This window comes from Pongo abelii, chromosome 6, assembly GCF_028885655.2.
Source record: "Pongo abelii isolate AG06213 chromosome 6, NHGRI_mPonAbe1-v2.0_pri, whole genome shotgun sequence".
In the NCBI taxonomy this organism is placed as follows: domain Eukaryota; kingdom Metazoa; phylum Chordata; class Mammalia; order Primates; family Hominidae; genus Pongo; species Pongo abelii.
Window position 1 is genome coordinate 104,373,848 of NC_071991.2, and position 24,923 is coordinate 104,398,770.

The window sequence follows — 24,923 nt, forward strand, 5'->3', positions numbered from 1 at the left end:
TACATTATCTGGTATTCAGTATAGATATAATAAAAAATATTGGTTCTGACATCATTTATTAATATCCCAAAACTTTTAAGAATGTTAAGAATTCGCTTTGTTCCAATTCCAAAGGAATTCTTATCATGCTACTTTACTTATTAAAATAAAGTTACACAATAGATACCATTTGGGTAGCCCTGAGGAAGTCAGCTCTTTCCTCTGTGTCTCAATTTCATAAGACATTAAAATGATGAGGCAAGATGAAAGGAGGGATTCCAAAAGCTAGCTGAAGATCTTTTTTAGAAAAAGGCAGACAACAAAATTTTGATTCACTTGGATCAGACTGAGGCCTGGTTATTTATATTTTTCAAAGCTCTTCAGCTGATTCTGATACAATCAGCAGCTACCTGAGAACCAGCATTTGGGAACCAACAGACTAAATGACTTTGCCGGACTTTAAATGATGATTGGTGAACAGAAAATTGGCTGGAGTGTTGTGTACATGAAAAAAGTGTTAATTATTTTGTGATAACATAGTTGTCAATTAATTATTTATATAAACATGGATGAGTCTAAGCTGCCCATGGGGCATTGTTTGTTGGAAATGTGAACACTTTTGAAATGGATCATCATAGGAATCTAGTCTAGGAAGCAAACTAAATTGAAGTAATAAATAATGAAAATAGAAAACTGTTAGCCACCTGTAAACCCAGCACTTTGGGAGGCTGAGGCAGGCAGATCAAGGCAGGCAGATCACCTGAGGTCAGGAGTTCAAGACCACCCTGGCCAACATGGCAAAACCCCGTGTCTACTAAAAATACAAAAATTAGCTGGGTGTGGTAGCGTGTGCCTGTAGCCCCAGCTACCTGGAACGCCGAGGCAGGAGAATCACTTGAGCCTGGGAGGCAGAGGTTGCAGTGAGTGGCGATCCCACCACTGTGGAGGGGAGGGAAGACGAAGGGATAGGAATCGAGAAATTACAAAGGAGATAAATATAAAACAGAATCAGTAGGAATGAGAGAACACAAATGGAATGCTAGAATAATCTAGTCAGAGCCAGAACTGGAACATTACAAAAATTAGAAATGAAATAATTTTGTCTAGCTACGATTCAAATAAAGAACATCTAGTGATACTGAACATTAGTGTCTTTTCCCCACTATTCTGCTTCATTATAAATACCATCGGTTTTGACCACTGGCTCTTACTGAACCCTTATTAATAATGAACTTCAGGCTTTTCGTTCACTCATCTGTAAAATAAGGGGACTGGACTAGATGAACTCTAATATCCTTTATAATACTAAAACATAATGATTTTAACATCATTCCATGTATATCATCCACTATGTGCTCACACTGTGTGAGGTACTGTAGACTAAAAAAATGAAGCAAACACTGCACTGTCTGACCTTTCAATATTTATTGTCTGATGGAGATAAAGGCAAGTAAATCAGCAATTAGAATGTACTGTGATAAATGAGGGGGAAAATGGAGGGATTAATGAAAACACATAGGAGGGGCAATTACTTAGACTTGGGGAGAAAAGAGGGATGGAGGAGTGAGGTGACGACGTTCCTTAAAGGAAGTATTCTCAGCTACAATCTGAACTGAAGTAGCTATAGGAAGGTGTCAGGAGTGGCAGTAAGAAGGTATGGACGATTTAGAGGAGTGAGAAAGCAAAAGGAAAAATGGCTTCAAGCAGAGACACAATATATACAAAAGCCTGTGAATGACAGCACATTGGTGGAACTCAAATCCATTAACACCACCACCTGACAGATAAGAGATCCACACTAATACCTACTACAAATCCAGGTACCTACATAAGTGGCTCTCAAACTCTGATATAAGAATTACTTGAGGGAAGCTTATTAAATGAGAATGAGCATGTAGAACGCTTGGGGAATGCTGGAAAGGAGGTTTTGTTTTTTTTTTAAATCAGAGCGCGTGTTATACATGTTTGTTTACTTTGTGAAAAATTCATTAAGCGGCACCCTGATGGTGCATGCACTTTCCTATTGATTACATTTCAATTTAAAAATTCTAAAATAAATAATAGGAAGTGCTCAACCAACTAAAACAACACTCAATAATGATTTATCATTTATTTTAAGGGAAAGAAATTAGATACAGTAAAACAATATACAAATGCCTAAATTATTAAACATAAATCTTATGTATTTTTTAAAAGCCAATATAAGCGAGATTTATGCTTGTGTGTATACATAATCAAAAGTATATGTCATTGTTTTTAAAAATCATTAACTTCCGAAATATTGCCTAACATGAAATTTGTGTCTTGTTTTTGAATGTTGTTATAGACTGAATGTCTGTGTCCCCTAAAATTCACATATTGAAGCCCTAACCTGCAATGTATTGGTATTTAGAGATGGGGATTTCGGGAAACAGTTAAGGTTGAATGATGTTGAGACAGCCAGGTGGGAGTGGGTCCCTGGAGAAACTCCAACCAGCCTGCCCACTGAGGTGGAGCCTTGGGAAGTTCAGAACCTTTGCAGCAGGGAGGAGCCTGGCCCCTCCTCTTCCTGTGCGGAACCTGGGATTTAAACTACCTTGCGGGAAGCATTCTAGCAGGGACTCTGGCCTGTGAGAGTCCCTGTTTTCCTGGTTTTTCCCTTTCACCCAATAAAACCCTGCTTCACTCACCCTTCAAACTGCCTGTGAGCCTAAATTTTCATGGCTGTGGGACGAACAAGGACCCCATCTTGAGCTCAACTAAGGAAAAGTCCTCCAACAGTTTTGGCATGCAACGTGGAACCTCCAGAAGAGGTGAGTGAAATGGGGACTCAAAACTTCTCACTGTTGCTCCTGAGTCTTTTCATCCTCAGACTTCTAAGGGCGGGGGAAACCATGACCCCCACTCCCATCCTCCCCGCACATCACTCCTGGTCCTTTTCATGGGCTTTTCCTTCCCATTTTGGTGCGGACCAGCGAGCAGCAGCTGCCCCTCCGTACCTACCTCTGTGCCAGGACTGGGGATGCATGGCCCAAGGGTCCTGCACAGCAGGCTGGCTTGTTCCCAGCCAGGCACCACTGCAGCAGCCTTCCCCTTCCCTGGCCAAGGGGCTCAGCTTCAGCTCCATGGGACAGTAATTAAACTTTTCTCCCTGCTGGAGGAACCACTTGCATAAGAATAAGACGTTCTTCCTCAGGCATTTTTAAACCGTTTTTTTTTTCCCTTTCCGCTTCTCTACCTGGTCAGCAAGTTAACTTTTCCGGTCAGCAAGTTAACTTTTAAAGTTTTTTTTCTTCTAGAAGACGTTTTACTAGGCCAGGCCCCCCAACTATCACTGTTGATCCTCTCTGCAAAGCTTTAATTGTGAAAAAGGATTTGTGTGGCTAGTTTTAGGCTGTGGCCAGTCTGGTGTGCTTTGCATGTCTGTGTGGTTTGTGCTGCCAGCCTCCATCTTGTTTCACATCCTGGGGGCATGGCAGGTAACTGCCTGGCAAGGCTTTGTTTAGCAATCCTGCCTTAGAGGATTAGTGCTCTCTAGTTGCACATCTGCATGTTATCCTAGCCCTGTCTCTTAAAGGGCTCCACCCAGCAACTGGGTTTTATTCGGCCTGTCTGTGTGTATACTGTGTGTGATGTCTGTAAAAGGAGCCCTAATTAATTTGGCCTAAAGAAAAACAAGAGCTTGGATCAACTGTTTCTTTAAGGGAAGTTAAAAGCTGTGATACCTTTCAGTTCATGTGACTTTAATCTTTGAGAAATAAAAGCAGGCTTAAAGATTATTGGTAAAATGCATGTGTCATAAAAATGTAAATAGGTGAACTAAACTATGCAGTCAGATGCAAGGTTTACTAAATGTTTTAAGGTTATAAACTGCTTTTTGGGTTTGGAAACTATTGCCAGCTTCACAATTTGTAAGGCCTGGGGACTTATGGAACTAACCACGCCCTTAATTATGCTGAAGTCAAACCTTAGTCAAACCTTAGCACACAATTAAAGTTTTACCTTAAAGTTAAAAGTTACTAGGAGTTACCACTATAACATGTAATTGAGACTACTGGAAATAGATTTACATGCAAGGGGTGTAAGAACAGTAAAATGTGGTTTTTCTCTGTAATGTTATAAGAAGGCATGGAGATACACATTTTTACCTAGGGTTAAAGGATTATTTTAAATTAGGTAAGAGAAAGCTGAAGGTTCAAAGAAGTGGTGGAAAATTGTGGGAATTAATCTTGCAGAAGAGGTTCTCTGTGTGAACATATTAATTAAATTCAAAAGGTTTATAAAAGGTTTTTGCTTCTTTAAAATTTCTGAGTCATTTTGACAAAATAAAATCGTTTATGTTAATCTGGAATTCTATTTCATAAAATCAAGCACTTTAAAAATATTAAAAAGGCTCCCAAAATCAAACTTCAGTTTCAGAATTGTCTTTCCTGACACCTGGCTTTTCAGATAGTGTAGAGGGCCCCTGAAATGTCTAGAAAAGAGAGGTAAACAGAATTATTTGATATGTTTAGCTACATGGGATTGCCAAAATGATGTTCAGTCTTCTTTAGGTTATATTTTTGTAAATATTGCTAATATGTTCCAAATTGTATGAGATTTCTAAAATTGTAATATCTAAGTATATGCTACTAATCATAATTAAGGTTAAGTTATTGGAAACCATGGAGATAACCAAACTTCGTCAATTGTGTTTCTAACTGTAACTACCCTGGACATTTTGCAATTCACAATTGTCGTCTTGTTGTTATACTTTTCAAAAGATGGTTTATAATCTACAGAACTTGTATAGGTGCTCTCAAATACAGGCTTCTCATAACTTTGGAGACTGTGACATTGGAATAAAGGAAAATGTACAAGACTCACGAAGAGCTAAAATGTTCAAAAGTATCAAGCAAAACAATAATTAACTAATTATCGACTGAACTCAGAAAGCTGAAGCAACCTTTTTGACTTTTGGTTGGAATACTGCTGACCTTTGTTTTGTTTTTCAGAGTCAAGGAAACTTATTTTATACATTTATGGCCTTTATTAATTGGGTAAGGTATACCCCCCGTGATCAAGACTGGAGCATGTTTGTTTCTCTCTGTCTAGTTCCTCTAAAATTTGGAAACTATCTGTGAGTATTCTTATGGCAATATAGTTGTTTGCATCAGTGCAACAAGAATCCATTTTTCCTTTGCAACATGACACAACTGAAAAGACTGGTAATTTACCAAGGCTTTGACTGGAAGGGTATGCTTCTCTTTAAGGGGTCAATCGTGACTTGCAGAGCCCATAAAAGTCCAGTGGGGAAACTGGCCTCAAACCCTCATCTACTCAGTCCCTGTACAGGGTTCCTGACCTGTGGTCAGTAAAGAATGTCACTTTCTAACAGGTCCAGGAGCTCCAAGTTTATCTTGGGACCTTAAGAGGAGAGGATCACCCAAATCACAGGTATTTGAGGATATAAACCCATGGCTGGGCTCGGCTTTAAAAGGTCTTATCCGAGATTCCTTGTGGAACAGAATTCCATCAAAGCCACTCCAAAAGGCCTATGTAGAAATAATTATTCTTGCTGCACTTTATGCAAATAACCAGGCCAAGTATAAAAGTAAAGTCTGTTTTTCTTTTTTTCTTTCTTTTTTTGAGAGGGAGTTTCACTCTTGTTGCAGGCTAGAATGCAATGGCACGATCTCAACTCATTGCAATCTCTGCCTCCCGGGTTCAAGCGATTCTCCTCTGCCTCAGCCTTCCGAGTAGCTGGGAATATAGGTGCCCACCACCACACCCAGCTAATTTTTTGTATTTTTAGTAAAGACGGGGTTTCACCATGTTGGCCAGGCTTGTCTTGAACTCCTGACCTCAAGTGATCCACCCGCCTCAGCCTCCCAAAGTGCTGAGATTACAGGCATGAGCCACCGCACCCAGCCTAAAGTCTGTTTTTCAAAGAACTCAGTCCTGTGATGATTTTTTAACAAACATGAGGACTGGAAAGACAGAAGTTATGTTTCAAAACTCATCATATATTTGTCATTAAATTCTAAATTCACTAGTTGTTTTTAAGTTTTCGCCTACATTTTAGACTAACCTTACTTGTTCCTGTAAATCAAACAGCAATCTCCAGCTGTAACTCAGAAAGAACAAGAGGGATGGGTAATGTAAAAATCTGGATCAATTTTCTATTTCTGAGCTAAAATCCTGCAAATCCTGCCAGGTGATGGGAATAAATAGGATGCACATCACTCAGAGGTTTCCTTTTGGGAAAGTAAGACCAAGGGAGCTAACCAAAGCCAAGCACCACGCACCCAAATTCTGGCAAGCACGACTATAGCTACCAGTTATCTGGGTGTGTCACAAGACATCATTTTCTCTCCCTTGTTGGAGGAGGACTCAATTACACAGTTTCACCTTAGCATTTAGCTTATGATAAGGAGTCCATCCAACCCCTCCAAGACACATTTTTGTCCCGGACTCAAGCTTTGGGTCAAAGCCCTAGGACAGAAAACTGGATCTGAGGGATCCAGAGGCAAATGACAACAGAGGTTAAAAGGCACAACGCAGGTAAGCGTGGCTCACTCCTGACAATTAAGCCAACCCCAACCTTCCTGTTTCATGGATAAAGGCCAGGTTAATATCCATGGCATAAATGAGGTCTAGGGAACTCCAAGATTACTGACAGTAGGTGCTAGAGAGACACAGGTAAGAGTGGATAATTCCTATTCTCTAGGCCCCCCTACCTCAAGGGTGCAAAGCTGCTTTTGCGGTGCCTGCCAAGGTTGCTGGAACTTGGGGGTGCAAGGACAGAAGAAGGAAAGAGGACACTCTTCCCTCTCTCCCTCACGTACCCCAGGTATCTGGTAGGAAGAGAAGGGAACCAGGGATGCCTGTTCCTCTCTTTTTAAATGGGCAGCCATTCATCTTCAGTCTGTACCCCTTTCTAATGCATTCTGAACCCCCGGGAAGCCATTAAAAGATGCCTTCTTTTTTCTTTCTTCTCATCTGTCCTCTCTTCACTGATAGGTAACTGTGCCTCTGTACTAGGGTACACTCCCTTCAGATGCATCCTCCAAACTGGAAAGAATTTCTCAAACTCGCTGGCTTAGGGTTAAGCTCAGGGGAAGAGATCCCAGAAGCCCAACATACCACCAAAAGGATAAAGTTTTTTTTGCCAGTCAAGCTTTTGGTCTCCCTCTCCCTGTGCAAATTGGTAGAAGGCCTCGGAATTTCTGAGCTGTCCTTACCCCTCCCCTTGTTTCATTTTGATACATGTCTTCTAATAAGATGGTTTGTCTGTTCTTGCCTTCAAGCCATCAGACTCCAAATGGTCACAACCGGAGCCTCTGACGATGGCTCCTTCTGCTGGGAACCCTTAGATTGGCCTCTAGGAAGCTCTGACTGCCATTTCCCCCAAAATAGCGGCCCCTGTCACCAGGAAGCAGTTAAGATCAGTCTTCATCCTTACCCTTCATCTAATGGCAGTTAGATGTACTTCTTTAGAGGGGGTAATGAAACAGCCAGGTGGGAGGGGTCCCTGGAGAAACTCCAACCTGCCTGCCCACTGAGGTGGAGCCTTGGGAAGTTCACCGCCTTTGCAGCAGGGAGGAGCCTGGCCCTTCCTCTTCCTGTGTAGAACCTGGGATTTGAACTGCTGGGCAGGAAGCACTGTACCAGGGACTCTGGCTTTGCGAGAGGCCCTGTTTTCCCCCTTTTCCCCTTTTCACCCAATAAAACCGAGCTTCACTCACCCTTCAAACCATCTGCAAGCCTAAATTTTTGTGGCCATGGGACAAACAAGGACCCCATCGTTAGCTGAACTAAGGAAAAGTCCTGCAACAATGTCATGACAAGGGGTTGGGAGGGCTGGTCTCATGGGATCAGTGCCCTAAGAAGAAGAGATACCAGAAAGCTTGCTCACTCTGTCTGCCATGGCAGGACACAGCAAGAACGTGGCTGTCTGTAAGCAAGAAGCAGAGCCCTCACCAGAAACTGAATCCTGCTGGATCTTTGTCTTGGACTTCCCAGTCTCTAGAACTGTGAGGAAATAAATTTCTGCTGTTTAAACCATCCAGTCTATGGTATTCTGTTATGGTAGTCAGAGCTAATATACATCTTTATATGCTTAACAAATGAATTAAATTGTAGAAGGCATAGTGAGTTGAACAATGTCCTTCCAGAAATCATGTCCAACCAAACCTCAGAATGTGACCTTATTTGAAGACAGCATCTTTGCAGATGTAATTAGTTGAGATAAAGTCATAGTGAATTATAGTGGGCCTTAAAGCCAATGACTGATGTCCTTTTAAAAGAAAAGCACAGAGACACACAGTGAAAAAGGCCATGTGACAACAGAGGCAGAGACTGGAATGATACAATTACAAAGCAAGGAACACCCAGGAATGATGGGAACCACCAGAACCTCACAAGAGGCTAAGAATTCTTCAAGAGTTCAAGGTGTTCTGCCAACACCTTGATTTGACTTCCAGCTTCCAGAACTGTGAGAAAATACGTTTCTACTGTTTTAAGCCACCCCAGTTGTGGCAATTTTTTCTTCTTAAATTCTTTTTTACCCTTGTGTAAATTTTTAATGACAGCCCCAGGAAACCAATACATAAGATAAGGGTAACAGAAAACAATACATATGCTTGCAAACCAAGTGTCCATTGATGGATGAACGGATAAACAAAATATAGCATATATACACAATTAAATATTATTCAGCCTTTAAAAGGCAGGAAATTCTGATGTACATTACAACATGGATAAACCTGGAGGACATTTTGCTAAGTGAAATAAGCCAGTCAAAAAAAGACAAATGTATGATTCCATTTAACATGAGGTGCCTGTAGTGGTCAGATTCATAAAGACACGAAGTAAAATGGAGGTTTCCAGAGGTTAGGAGAAGAGGGTAATGGGGAGTTATTTAATGAGTATAGAGTTATCAACAACAGTGCAGAAAGATTACAATTTCTCAACATCCTTGCCAACACTTGTTATTTTCTTCTTCTTTTTTTTTTTGATGGACATCTTAATGGGTGGAGGTAATATCCCATTGTGGTTTTAATTTGCATTTCCCTTATGATTAATGATGGTAAGCATCTTTTCACATGATTGCTGGCCATCTGTATATCTTCTTTGGAGAAATGTCTATTTAAGTCTTTTGCCCAGTTTTAAACCAGGTTTTGTGTGTGTGTGTGTGGTTGAGTTCTCTTAGGGTTGAGTCAGGATGGTGGGAAAAACTGTAAAATAAACCTTCTTGGAAGTCCAGAAGGTTTTTGCAAAAGCCTCAGGATAGAGTTACGGTTGAAGGTAGTCTAATCCTCTTTGAGCTATAGCAAGGGTAATTAACATAGGAATATAGAGGAGTCTATCTAAATAGCTTCTTTAAAGACTAAACTTAGACCATCCGCAGGTACATGATTGCTCTCTACTGGGGGCGGGGTTGGGGCGTGGTTGTCAAGGAGTTGGGGCCGGGGTTGCAACTATTTATGGCACTCTCCTGAGAAATCTGTAAGCAGCCTGGACCCTCAGCTGGACTGACAAGCATAACATCTGTGTCAGTGTACGTTATTTCTCTGTCGTTGGGTCAGGGTCTGCCAGACAGACCCCTGCAGCTGGTGCGCCGTGTGAGGAACGCTGGGAAGGAAGCACAACAGGCCCCCGAAAACAAGTGAAAAGGACCGCGTGGTCAATGAGTAATCAGTAAGTCATTGGTGCCCACTCGGGATCTCCAAGTTCGGGGGGGATTGTTCAGGCTGAGGGTTCATGATGGGACAACAGTTATCAGCTCAACAAAAACAGTATATAAAAGTATTTAAACATCTGCTTGAAGCTAGTGGAACCTCGGTTTCGCAGGCACAATTAAGGGACCTGATGCAAACTGCTGTAACCCAAAGCCCAAGGTTCCCGGAAAAAGGCACGCTAGACAAAAAGCTCTGGGAACAAGTAGGGAGAAATCTGAAACATTATGCACAAGGGTAACAGGTACCAGCATCATCTTTAATGCTGTGGGCTTTAATTAAGGCAGCCCTGGCTTCGTTATACACCAGAGAGCCTAAAAAGGGGAAGGAGGAGGAAAGTCACCTGCCTTACTGCCTCCTTTTCCCTCAGCCCCACTATCACTGGGCCAAAATAACAAAGAGGAAATGGAGGTTTTGCCTGAACCCCCTCCTCCAATAAATACGTAAAAAGACAAGAGATAATGCTGTAGCTATGAGACCCTGTCTTAAGCAAGTGGCATTAGAGGGGGAGTTCTTAGCTTGCCCAGTAATGCAAGATCGACAAGGCCATCAGGTATTTCTTTTAACACTTATAAAAAGATAAAGCATTAGAGACTGGAGCTCCATGGTCAAGCAGATGGTAAATTAAAGGCTCTGGGGCAGGTAAGCTCACAAACCCGGAGCCAGCAAATGCTCCCCAGAACTCAGCCTGAGCAGCGGAGGCAGCAACAGGAAGCCAGGCCCAGCACGCCACAGCTGGCCTGCTGGGAAGGGGCAGGAGGTGCAAACGGGAAGGTCCGCCCAGCCAGCAGCAGAAAGCGGCAGTGCCTAAGCAAGTGCAAAGTGGCTGCCGCCCTGGGGCCCACCTGCTCAGCTCTCCAGCTCCGCAGGTAGCCCAGGGCAAAATTTCGTGTGTTCCTTGTATACAAGCAACATCTCAGATTATAATTTGCTGCTAAAATTTAAGTAAAATTTAAGAATTTGATAGACCTATTTCTGATGATGGCCACTGTTATCTCTCTCTTACCCCTAATGTGACTCTCTCCAAATCCAATTTAAGTAAACAGTAACCTCTGAAGGGAAATTAACAAAGAGCCCATGAGTTAGTTAAGGAGCAGTTAAAAGCCGGATGATAAACATGGAAAAGCAGCAGTCTGGTGGAGACCACATAATTCAATCACTCAATCTGGGTTTACTAGCACTCAAAGAGCTGAGATCGGGGCTCTGATACTGGCCTTGGAAACTTTTTCCACTCAGCCCATAAATATCGTGAGTGACTCAGTTTACTCTGTTTATTTATTGCAGAACCTTGAAACAGCCTTAATTAGGTACATTCTTGAGCCCACCCTGTGTGCTCTTTTTCTTCGACTTCAGCAATTGCTAGATCAACATACACAACCTATTTTTATCACACACATTCCAGCCCATGGCTCTCTGCCTGGCCCATTGGCTTATGGTAATAATTAAGCAGACCTTCAGGTTATGACATCACTGCTTGACCAAGCCACCTAACCACATCAATTTTTCCACCAAAATTGGAGAAACTTATCTAAACAATTTCAACTTACCCAGAAACTGGCTAAACAAATTATCCTACAATGCCCAGATTGCCAGCTCACAGGCAGTCCCCTCCTTCCACACGTATTAACCCTAGAGAATTAGAACCTAATCAGTTATGGCAAACAGATGTTCCACACAACCCTGAATTTGGAAAACTTAGATATGTACGTGTATCCATTGATACCAATTCTCACTTAATTAGTGCCCATGCTTTGCCTGGAGAATCAACCTGATATGTCATTAAACATCTTCTTTTAACTTTTGTGTTTATGGGGCAGCCCAAAAAATTAAAACTGATAATGGTCCAGCTTATGACAGCTCACAATTTCAACAATTTGTCACTCATGGAACATCAAACATTCCACAGGCATCCCATATAACCCCCAAGAACATGCCATAGTAAAACGTGCCCACTCCACCCTTAAAAATATGCTCAGAAAACAGAAAAGGGAGAGTATGGGTAAAGACCCTGCAACACTATTGGCACAAGCCTTATTTACCCTTAAGTTTTTAAATTTAAATGACAAATTTCAATCAGCTGTAGAAAAGCACTTTGCTAAAACCTCTTAAGGTATAAAACCTGCAGTTTTATGGAAAGATGTGAACAGTAATGTATGGTGTGGTCCAAGTGAATTACTAACGTGGGGAAGAGGACATGCTTGTGTTCACACCCCCTTAGGTCCTCTTTGTGTTCCAGCATGGCACATCAAACCACACCATGGCGTGCCTAGGACCCAACCTGGTACCAGAAATGAAGGAACTGACCCTACAGGACCCCGCAGCCCTGGACAATGCGGCTTCCACGGACGACACAAGCCTCAAATATCACCTGATGCTGAAGAGGATAACTCAGAAGGCTGAACGAATTCTACTCCAGACACAGACATCATTTACTCCAAATAATTTGTTCCTAGCTATGCTTTCTGTTGTATATTGCAACTCACGTAGGGTATCGATCCTTTATATGCTCTCCCTTTGTCTGCAACCTGTACCTGCTACACTCTATTGGGCTCACATCTTAGATCTGCCTTTCTTTCGCCCTGTCACCTGGGCAGACACCCGCTTCCCAGCCTATAATAACGTGACTGCTTGGCTAGGAGGGATAGATTTACCCCCAGTGGGGTCCCTCAATAATGGCACACATTGGACTAAGGTGCCAGATAGCCTATAATAACATGACTGCTTGGCTAGGAGGGATAGATTTACCCCCAGTGGGGTCCCTCAATAATGGCACACATTGGACTAAGGTGCCAGATAACACTACATATAACTCCACTATTCTCCCACTGTATGTAAATTAGAAAGGTTTTAACCCTTACTGTGCATCTCTGCCCAAACACAATTATGGCTAAATCATGGCAAAGAAAATGCCTTAACAGCCTTAGCTGCAGGTGGCCTCAAACCAGGTAATACAATCAATGCCGCTTTCCCAAACATTCCTTCCTGTGCTAAAGGACAAAGCCGGGAAAGTAATGGATTTCACTTTAGCTGGCACGTCTGTCATGGGGGACAAGCCCGTGGCCTCCAGTGAGGCAATTATAACATCTTAGACTGGAGCCCCCACAGCCATTTGCAGGGCAGCCTTACTAATGTCCTCACCTGTCATGGCTCAATCAGCATTTCATTGCCATGTCCCATTCCCCTATGATTTGGGCCGATGGGGGGATGGGATATCCCAGACCCCAAGTAAAGTCCATGCCACCCCAAGACACTTCATGGCACCTGGGACATCTTGGCACCTCCCTTAACACCTGGCATGGGACATATCATAATTCCAGTAATGACTACACTATGACCTTTATTCACAATCACACTCATCAGTGCCTAATTTGCACTATTCATCCATATGTTTTCCTTAAGGGAACCAATATTTCTATTTCACCCCAATACTCCACGTTTGTGACCCAGGTGCAAGAACAGGCTTGGTTCGCCTCATGTATCACTAATTACAATATATTACAATATATCTGTTCGAAATATTACTAGTGTCATGGTATTAAGGAGACAATCTGAGGCATTCCTACCAGTCAATTTGACAAGTGATTGGCAAGATTCCTCTGCCCCTGCCACCTTAGAATGTGCCTGTCAGACACAAAAGATTCATAGTTACACTTATGGCCTTTATAGTCTCAGCCACAATCATCCTGGCAACTGCTTGCCTTGCTGTGGCATCTATTACTGAATCAGTACAAACAGCTGCTTTTGTAGGTAATCTGGCCAAAAATGTGTCTAATGAACCTCTTACGGCAAGGTATAGATAAAAAAATTCTTGCACGTCTGCAAGCCCTCGAGGCTGCTTTGGAATATGTTGGGGAGCGACAAGATGCACTAACATTCTGATAGCAATTAAAATGAAACTAGTAGCATAAACATAATCTGTGTCACTTCTCTACCATGGAATCAATCAATCCATAGTTGGGATGAGGTGAAACAACACCTCTGGGGAACCTTTCATGACAATTTAACAGCAGACGTAAAGCAAATTAAAACTAAAATTTTAGAATCCGTTCACACTATAGATCTACACAGCCAATAAACAGCCATATGGAAGGGTATGCCAGATCATCTCCTAGTTAGACCCCCGCTCCTGGGGGTCACTCTTTGACTGGAAAAGAATGTTGCTAATTATACTCATGATTGTCTTATCTAGGATGCAAAGCCAGAATAAGAGCAACGACCGCCACATCTGACAAATCTGTTCCTGCATATATCTGCGCTCTCCAATCAGTAAGGCTTGATACAGAAAAGGGGGAGATGTTAGGGGTTCAGTCAGGGTGGTGGGAAAAATTGTCAAATAAACCTTCTTGGAAGGCCAGAAGGTTTTTGCAAAAGCCTCAGGATAGAGTTATGGCTGAAGGTACCCTAATCCTCTTTGAGCTATAGCAAGGTAATTAACATAGGAACGTAGAGGAGTCTATCTAAATAGCTTGTTTACTCATGTGGTCCTAAGACTAACGTTTGACCATCCATGGATGCATGATTGCTCTCTACTTGGCGGGGGGAGGGGGGGAGGGTCGGCAACAGTAATTACCTTCTCTTGATGTTTACTTAAAACTTTTGTCATTTAACGTGTGCTGAATAAATGCCCGGAAGGCCAGCGAGTAGGGCCCCAGTTGCAACTGTTTATGGCACTCTCCTGGGAGTCTGTAAGCTGCCTGGACCCTCAGCAGACTGACAAGCATAATATCTGTGTCAGTGTACGTTATTTATCTGTTGTTGGGTCAGGGTCTGCGGGAGGGACCCCTGCAGAGTTCTAAGCGTCCTTTGTGGATTTTAGATATTAACCTCTTATCAGATACATGGTTTGCAAATATTTCAGCCTGTTCTGTTGGTTGCCTTTTCACTCTGTTGAATATTTCCTTTGCTCTGCAAACGTTTACAAGTTTGATGTAGTCCCATCTGTCTATTTTTGCTTTTGTTACCTGTGCTTTTGGTGTCATATCTAAGAAATCACTGTCAAATCCAATGTCATGACACTTCCCCCTATGTTTTCTTCTAAAAGTTGTATAGTTTCAAGTCTTACCTTTAGGTCTTTAATCCATTTTGAGTTATTATTTGTATATGGTGCAAGGTAAGGGTATAATTTCATTCCTTTGCATGTGGGAGGAATCTGCATTTTTTCAAAGCAGCATCCCAAGTGACATATACACACCAAAGTTTGAGAACCACTATTTACATCATCCCTGAAAGCCAAATTAATAAACCTTATTGGTTGGGCGCGTGTGGCTCAAGCCTGTAATCGCAGCACTTCGGGAGGCCAAGGAGGGCAGATCACAAGGTCAGGAGTTCGAGACCACCCTGGCCAACATGGTGAAACCCCATCTCTACCAAAAAATACAAAAATTAGCTGGGCATGGTGGCGGACACCTGTAGTCCCAGCTACTTGGGAGGCTGAGGCAGGAGAAATGCTTTAACCTGGGAGGTGGAGGTTGCAGTGAGCTGAGATTGCGCCACTGCACTCCAGCCTGGGCGGCACAGCGAGACTCAGTCCCCACCCCTAAAAAAACATTATTTTCCTCAGCAATACCACGTTGATCACTTTCCTCCAGAGGTTTACCTGGTTCTCTAATGCCCAGGTGTTCCTTGCACAGAGTATAAAAGGGTATGATCCTTATGCGAAGGACAGAAAACCCAATTTACTAATGATGAAAATTATGGTCTTATAACAATAGTTTCTCTGCTGCAATCATCTAGTGAGCTCCTATTATGAACCAGGCATTATTTTAGGTGTTTTACATATATGATGTCTACTTTTCCCCCAAAAAATGTTCAACATAGTTGCTATCATTTCCTAAAGACAGGGAAACTGAAGTATAGAGAAGTTAAGAGACAAGGAATAGATGGCAGAGTAGGGCTTCAAGTCTGATTTTAAAGTTGATGCTTTTTCCAAATAACAATGCTTATTTGCAAATAACCATTAATACCAATTAAAGAAAGGCCTATTTTTTAGAAAAATTGGTAAAATAAACCTTAAAAGGAAGTAGAATGACCAATGAATTTTCTATTTCAGTAAGACTATTAAAAAACAACTCACTATCTACTATCACTAATTCGTGAGGGAAAGAATATTGAAATACCAAAAAAAAAAAGGATAAAAATCAGAATTAGAGCTGTTTTTATGTAGCATTAACATTGCTTTATGAAAAAGTCACTACCATGTCCTTTTTTTAATTGTAGAGGGGACTGATGAAACCTTGGCATGATTGCCACCAATCTGCAGGTCACTGTTTGGAAACCATTACTTATGTTATTTTCTGTACAAATACACAGGTTAGCTCAAACCTTCTAAAAGGCGCCTCCATACCACATGTATTCCTCAACTTTAAAGTCTCCATAAAAACTGTCCATGGAAAAAATTCTTATTTCTTAGTATTCTAGGTCACTGTGTTCTCTGGGGAGCTTGATGGTTTTAAGCAAGCAGAGAACAACAGTTAATCAACTTCTTGCCTCGCATACCAGACTGCTACAAATTACAATTTTATTGCAGTTTAGGTCAATAAAATCATAAATTGTCCCTAATGAAGTCCTCTTTCTCACTGCATAAGAAATCTTGACAAATACAATGTGAGTACTTCAATTCACTGCTCATCTTGGAACTGCCTGCTTTGTATACCTATTTTTTCAATGTTCCAGGATCAGCTCTAGGAATTCTACTCTGTTTCCTTACATCCCCTACCAAACTCCCTCTTTACAAAACCACTCCCATTCTTGGTACTCTGTGCCCTTAGGTGGTCCGCATTCACTGCAATACCCCATCATGATCTGTAGAAAACAGTATACTCCAAGAAGACACTTTCTCCCCGTGATCAATAACATCTTATGAGTAAATATTGCTTCCAGCTATTAAAAAGGCCTTTACACCTACTGATTTTATTTTGTCATCACAAGATAGGCATGAATAAGTAGCATAATGCTAACTTTATAGTCAAGGAAACTAAGCTACCAAGGGGGTGGGCCCACAGCTGCTTGGTGGCAGACCAGGCTCAGGTCTTGGGTCTTTCACTCCCATTCTGTCCTCTCTCCAGCAGGTCATCCTGTCAACTCTTGACTTTACACGATCTCCAGATGTACCCATTTTGCAGGTGAGATATGTTCTATGGCAATTGTAAGAGATCTCAAAACAAACAGACCAAAACCATTTTTAAAATACTATGCTAGAAAAAGATAAATTATACTGCAAAAGTTGCGCTATCTTCTAGCCAATGTCTTCTCTTTGGAAAATCAATATTCGAAGAATAACTTTTCTATGAATTGTCACTGTAAGTTTCAACAAATCAATCTTCTATGAAACTTCCTAACCTCATAGATTATAATATAAAATTTGATAAAAGACCATGTAACAGGGTAGAAAAGATATTTTTTATTATTATTATTATTATTATTTTTGAGATGGAGTCTTGCCCTGTTGCCCAGGCTGGAGTGCAGTGGCACAATCTCGGCTCACTGCAAGCTCCACCTCCTGGGTTCACGCCATTCTCCTGCCTCAGCCTCCCGAGTAGGTGGGACTACAGGCACCCGCCACCACACCCAGCTAATTTTTTTTGTATTTTTAGTAGAGACAGGGTTTCACTGTGTTAACCAGCATGGTGTCAATCTCCTGACCTCATGATCCGCCTGCCTCAGCCTCCCAAAATGCTGTGATTACAGGCGTGAGCCACCGTGCCTGGCCAGAAAAGATATTTTTTAAGTGAAAAAGATACTTAAAAAGAAAAAGATACTTAAAAAGAAAAAGACTTCCTGATCCTCAAAAGCATTTCAGAATATGGCACAATCGTTTTCTTTACAAAACCAAAATATTTCCCCTGCTTTAGAAATAAATATGATGTGATTTTTTTCTTTCTTTCTCAACCTCTCTGTAGCATTACATGGGAGGAAAATAAAATTCCACAAGAATAGTCAGAAAAGAAGCATAATTGTTTAAGATACCCAAGCTTGCCAAAACAGGAACACTGTAACCAAAGCAACTGCTGGCATAGCTAATGGAACAGAGATGTAGCAAGACTGCTATAAAGATTGTTTCACGAAATAGAAAGCAATATTTTAGTTTACAAAGCCAGAGGCTAATATGAGATAACCTTTGTGAGCATAAATACAGCATTAAATCAGTGTGACAGGATTTTTAAAACTTTATATAATTGAAATTAGAAATAAAAAGTGACAGAATTTGATGAGAAATAAAATGCAAAAATGACATAAATATGCAAGTCCAGGGGCCCACAGTGGATAATACCATTCACACTGAAACTCTGAAAGGAAATCCTTGTATCATGAAGACTAACAATCACATTTTACTTTTTCCTCTAAATAAAATATTCCTTAGAAGTTAAACTCTTTTTTTAAGTGTTTCGTCTATAAAAGAAGGGCAACAAACTGAGCGAAGGAAAAGGACAAATACAGAATACAAATTTAGCTCATGTTGCTCTGCTGTTATAGTGATGAAATTCTATAACAAAGAATATTATGGAATTCTTTAATATTCTATATTAAAGAATATTAATATTCTTTAGTGACTAAAGAATATTAGTCTTTAGTGACTCAGTTCACAAAACTTTGTGAACTCACAAAGTGACTCACAAAAAGTGACTCAGTTCACAAAACTTTGACTTATGATAAAGACTTAGTTGAGTCCAACTGATTTTAACTGGAAAACCACACAGAGATTTAAAAATTTTACTTCCAAAATAATTTATTAGTATGGATGTTTCAAAACTAAAATATTTCTTCAAAGTTTAATAAGTGCACCATTTCACACTCAAAATGAAAAATAAGAAACCCCAGAATCACATTAAAAAGACGGGGAAACGGTGGGGTAGAAAGAAAAGTGGAGAGAAAGAGAGGGAGAATGAAGATAGGGAGGGAGAAGTAAAGGGTGGTGGGAAGTAGAAAGAAAGAAAGAAATGATCAGCATGTTCCCAACTCACTGTTTTCCCAAAGACAGAGGTTATAGTCAGAAAGATGCAAAGTCAACTCAAGCAAAAATTCAAAGTAGCTATCTTTCACTATATAGACAATCCTAACTGCTAAAAAGCGATACACCTTTTTAAAATAGTGTGTAAAGGATACAAATCAAATCGTCTTTACCATGAAGCAGATCTTTTTTTTTTTTTTTGAGAAGGAATTTTACTCTTGTTGCCCAGGCTGGAGTGCAGTGGCAAGATCTTGGCTTACTGCAACCTCCACCTCCTGGGTTCAAGCAATTTTCCTGCCTCAGCCTCCCAAGTAGCTGGGATTACAGGCATGTGCCACCACGCCTGGCTAATTTTTGTATTTTTAGTAGAGACAGGGTTTTTCTATGTTGGTCAGGCTGGTCTCCAACTCCCAACCTCAGGTGATCCACCCACCTTGGCCTCCCAAAGTGCTGGAATTACAGGCATGAGCCACTGCGCCCAGCCAAAGCAGATTAATTCTTTTTTTTTCTTTTTTTTTTAAATTTTATTATTATTATACTTTAAATTTTAGGGTACATGTGCACAATGTGCAGGTTAGTTACATATGTATACATGTGCCATGCTGGTGTGCTGAATCCATTAACTCGTCATTTAGCATTAGGTATATCTCCTAATGCTATCCCTCCCCCTTCCCCCAACCCCACAACAGTCCCCAGAGTGTGATGTTCCCCTTCCTGTGTCCATGTGGTCTCATTGTTCAATTCCCACCTATGAGTAAGAATATGCGGTGTTTGGTTTTTTGTCCTTGCGATAGTTTACTGAGAATGATGATTTCCAATTTCATCCATGTCCCTACAGAGGACATGAACTCATCATTTTTTATGGCTGCATAGTATTCCATGGTGTATATGTGCTACATTACCTAAAACCATAAAAACCCTAGAAGAAAACCTAGGCATTACCATTCAGGACATAGGCATGGGCAAGGACTTCATGTCTAAAACACCAAAAGCAATGGCAACAAAAGCCAAAATTGACAAATGGAATCTAATTAAACTAAAGAGCTTCTGCACAGCTAAAGGAACTACCATCAGAGTGAACAGGCAACCTACAAAATGGGAGAAAATTTTCGCAACCTACTCATCTGACAAAGGGCTAATATCCAGAATCTACAATGAACTCAATAAATTTACAAGAAAAAAACAACCCCATCAAAAAGTGGGCGAAGGACATAAACAGACACTTCTCAAAAGAAGACATTTATGCAGCCAAAAAACACATGAAAAAATGCTCACCATCACTGGCCATCAGAGAAATGCAAATCAAAACCACAATGAGATACCATCTCACACCAGTTAGAATGGCAATCATTAAAAAGTCAGGAAACAACAGGTGCTGGAGAGGATGTGGAGAAATAGGAACACTTTCACACTGTTGGTGGGACTGTAAACTAGTTCAACCATTGTGGAAGTCAGTGTGGCGATTCCTCAGGGATCTAGAACTAGAAATACCATTTGACCCAGCCATCCCATTACTGGGTACCCAAAGGACTATAAATCATGCTGCTATAAAGACACATGCACACGTATGTTTATTGCGGCACTATTCACAATAGCAAAGACTTGGAACCAACCCAAATGTCCAACAAAGCAGATAATTCTTTAAACCACTCCCCCTGGGTAGAATATGTATTTAATAAAATTAGGCCGATTTTCAGGTAAATTTAAGACAATAAAAGGAGCAGTACCTTAATCATGTACAATCATTGAGAAATTATAAAATCCTAATATTTATGAAGAACATTTAATAAATCCATAACACCATACATGTGACAACCATATAACAGGACAAAATATTTAAGGCAACTTATAATATCTGTGTGCATATGCTCTATTATGTTACACACACGTAACACTTTTTCTGGAGATAACACATGTCTAGAAGAATGAAAACTTAATGGAGCTCCATGGGAGATTACAAGAATTAAAGGAAAAGAGAATCGTATTAAATACCATAATTTAAAAGCAAGAAGTATATTAGCTACCTTGGTTGTGATTCAGAGCTTAGCAGTAGCTTTGCTGATTCAGTAACATGCAACCCATTAATGCTTGATGTGTACTTCTCAGCTAACCTAATATAATTATTTCAGAACCTGTTAACAATCAACAGTCAACAGTACAAAATACAAAAATTAAGATACTAAAAAGGAAATTTAATAGTACAATATGATCTCATACACCAGAAATCAACTTTATTCTAGCCTTTATTTTGAAGAGAGGCAGAAAAAGAAAAAGGATTATATAGAAAGGCCAGGGGGGTGAGGAGTGGGGGGTGGGAAATGAGAGAAAAAAGACAAGAGGTAGAAAGAATGAAGATGAACATGGATTAGAAGAGGAAAGTTCTACAGAAAGTGATACACCGAGTGCCTAAAAAAATGAGGAAGAGAGTATAAAAATGATCAATATGGAGAAGAAGAGCTATTTGAATTTCTCAATTTTTAACAAAATATCTGAAGAAGACATTCTAACAAGTCATAGTTTGGCATTAAATAAAAGTTTTTAAATAATGTCAATACACAGAATAACATATTCCAAGTCATATTAGATAACAGTAATTAATATTAAAAGGAAACTATTGAAAATGTTTATTCAACAATAAAATGAATTTTATAGGAAAATGGAAGTAATAATGACAAATTAATGTGGCAGCCATAAAAACATAGCTTATTTTTAAATATAATAAAATGTAAAGTCATTCTGTGCTTTACCAAAGATATTTATGGCAAGCATTATGTATTAGCTATTGCCCAAAACTCCTTTCTGCCTTCTTTTTTCTTGATAAAAACCTAATTTTCTCAGGCAATGGCTGATAAGTAGCCTGAGCCAATGTTGACAATTCTGTTCCTCTTTACCAGACACTTGTTTTCACAGTCTTCTCGATAGCTAGGCTGGGCATGTGACTCAAATCTGGCCAGTGAGACATAAGGACATGTTGGCTTAGGCAATTTGGGGAAGGATATTATAACAACACCTTTTGACTAACAACTGGCTTTGCCCCACCTCTGTACCTTGAACACAGACATAATGGCTAGCGGCATGACAGCTATCTTGTGACCATGATGGGACAAGCAAAAGCACACTAAGGATGATGGAATGGAAAAAAGAAAGGCCTGAATCCTTGTTGAATAGTTGAAACAATGTTAGCACCACCTACACCCAGTCGAATCTGTTGGTTTAAGGCACTATTAATCTAGCTTGCTGTTAACAGTTCATACAGCCTCATCCAGCACCAAATTGATTGAAAGACAATATATAAAAAAATACATGGGCCCATAACAATAATTTTTTAACAGATGAAAAACAAAAGAATAAAATCACATCTCATCTGCTACCTTTGGTGGTGACTACTGTATCAACTCATTACTCTATAAAGTAATGACAGTGAAATTTCTAAGTATTTATATATAATTTTCAAAAGAAACTGCAATTCAGGGTAACCAAATATGCACAGCTGATGAGTTAAAGTTCTTTACAAAATAATCGCAGCTAGTAAACACAAGGAATAACAAAAATAGAAAATCACCCTTTCATAATCCCTGACTAAGTAATTTAAGAAAAAGATTTAGGCAGAAATCGTTAATAGATATTAAAACCATTATGGGAAAGACTGACAGGAAATTAAATAACCTCAAAATGCAAAGGTATCCACAAATTACAATGAAGGATTAAATGAAAGGGAAAAAAGTCTTTTTCAACAAATGGTGCTCAAAAAACTGACTTTCTCTATGGAAAAAAATTAGTTTTGCAGTGTACATAAAAATTAAAATGTAAAATTCTAAAACCTCTAAAAGAAAACATGAGACAAAAACTTTGTAACCTTAGGGTACGCAAAACTTTCTTTCATAATATACAAAAGAAAACATGGATAAACTAGACTTTATCAAAACTAAAAAAATTTTGCTTTTCAAAAAGACAATATCAAGGGAGGAAAATACAGCATTATTCATAATAAACAAAAGCAGTCTACCAACTTATCAAGACACAAGCAAAATGTATATATCCATAGAACTGAATATTATTCATCAATGAAAAACAATGGACTATTTATACATACAACCAGGAGTTCCCAATGCCCCTGGGCTGCTGACCAGTAAGAGTCGGTGGCCTGTTAGGAACTGGGCCACACAGCAGGAGGTGAGCGGCAGGGGAGTGAGCATTATAACCTGAGCTCTGCCTCCTGTCAGATCAGCAGCAGCATTCGATTCTCATAGGAGTGCGAACCCTACTGCTAACTGCACATGCGAGGGACATAGGTTGTGTGCTCCTTATGAGAATCTAATGCTGATGATCTGAGGCGGAACAGTTCATCCCAAAACCACCACCTCTGCCCCCACATGTGTGGAAAAACTGTCTTCCATGAAACCAGTCCCTTGTGTCAAAAAGGTTGGGGATCACTGCATACAACAAAATGGATCATTCCAAATAAAACATTGTGCTTAAGTGAAGAAGCTAGATACACAAGATTACCTGTCATATGACTGTATTTATGTAAAATTTTCAGAAAAAAAACTATGAAGACAGAAATTATAATCTATCAAGATTAGTAATTGCCTGGGTTTGGGGGTAGAAGGAGGAGCCGACTACAAACAAGCATGAAGGAACTTTTGTATGATGATGGTAATATTCCAAAACTGGTTATAAGATGGTTGCACATCTGTATAAATTTACTAAAACTTGGCTGGGAGAAGTGGCTCACACCTGTAATCCCAGCACCTTGGGAAGCCGAGGCAGGAAGATCACCTGAGTTCAAGACCAACCTTGCCAACATAGTAAAACCACGTCTCTACTAAAAATATAAAAATTAGCTAGGTGTGGTGGCAAGTGCCTGTAGCCCCAGCTACTCGGGAGTCTGAGGCAGGAAAATTGCTTGATTCCAGGAGATGGAGGTTGCAGTGAGTCGAGATCGCGCCACTGTACTCCAACCTGGGTGACAGAGCGAGACTCTGTCTGAAAAAAAAAAAATTAAAATAAATAAGTGTACTAAAACTCATCAAACTATACACTAAAAGTGTATGATAACAGAAAAAAAGGAAAGACACAGAAGAAAATATTTATGATATGGTTTGGCAGTGACCCCACCCAAATCTCATCTTGAATTGTAATCCTCATACTCCCCATGTGTAGAGGGAGGAACCTAGTGGGAGGTGATTGGATCATGGGGGTGGTTTTCCCACTTGCTGTTCTCATGATAGTGAGTGAGTTTTCACAAGACTTGATAGTTTTATAATTGGCTCTTTCCCCTTAGCTCCACACACACTCCTCTCTCTTGCCTGCTACCATGTAAGACATGCCTCATCCCCTTCTGCCATGATTATACATTTCCTGAGGCCTCCCCAGTTCTGCGGAAATGTGAGTCAATTAAACCTCTTTTCTTTATAAATTACCCAGTCGTGGGTATGTCTTTATAGCAGTGTGAAAACTGACTAATACAATTTACAATACAAAGTATGATAAAAGACTTACATCCAGAATGTAATAAAAATTCTTACAACTCAATAATGAGAAGACAACAAACCCTTTAAAAACTGAACAAAAACCTTCACTATTAAGCAGTTAAAAAGTTTGTCACATCAGTAGTTATTAACAAAATGCACATAAGAAGTACAATGAGAACCTCCTACACACCGACTAAACTGGCTAAAATTAAAAAGACTGCTAACATCAAATGCTGGCAACAATCTGGAGGAACCAGAACCCTAAACTACTGATGTGGAAATGTAAACTAATAGAACCACTTCAGAAAACTGGTATTCTCTTTAAAAAGTAAACATAATAGTCTTTGCAAAAATCTAACCTTTTTTTTTGCCTTAGGTATTAACCTAACAGAAATGAAAATATAAGCTGAAACTAAGACTTGTACTTGAGTGTTAATGCAGCTTTATTTACAATAGTCTTAAAGTAGAAATAACCTAAATGCTCATCAATAGGTGAATGTATAAAGATACTTCCATAAGTAATGACATAATAAAAGAGGAACAAATTATCAATGCACATAACATGCATGAATCTCAAAATAATTATGTTGAATGTATAAAGCCAGATATGAGGAAGAGCACGCTGTATAACTCTAATTATATAAAACCATGGAAATGCAAATTAATCTATAATGACAAAAAGTTGCTGCCTGTAATTTTTCTAAATTACAAAATAAAATTCTAGTATTCACTACTATAATAACACTCCAGCACAAGAGTGTTTAAATTAAGTAAAATCATATAGATTTATATAAGTACAAACACAGTTTTGAGAAATTTTTGAGA

At 39.9% G+C, this 24,923-nt stretch overlaps 1 protein-coding gene and 1 long non-coding RNA gene across 3 annotated transcripts in view; one reads left to right on the forward strand and one right to left on the reverse strand.

Moving 5' to 3' along the window:
* COG5 (component of oligomeric golgi complex 5) overlaps positions 1-24,923 on the reverse strand; it is a 377,278-nt gene that overhangs the window by 189,814 nt on the left and 162,541 nt on the right. The window lies entirely within an intron of this gene.
* On the forward strand, positions 1,926-13,428 carry LOC112134416 (uncharacterized). Its single transcript, XR_010140743.1, has 2 exons — positions 1,926-9,639; positions 11,914-13,428. It is a non-coding gene; the product is annotated as an uncharacterized LOC112134416 (long non-coding RNA).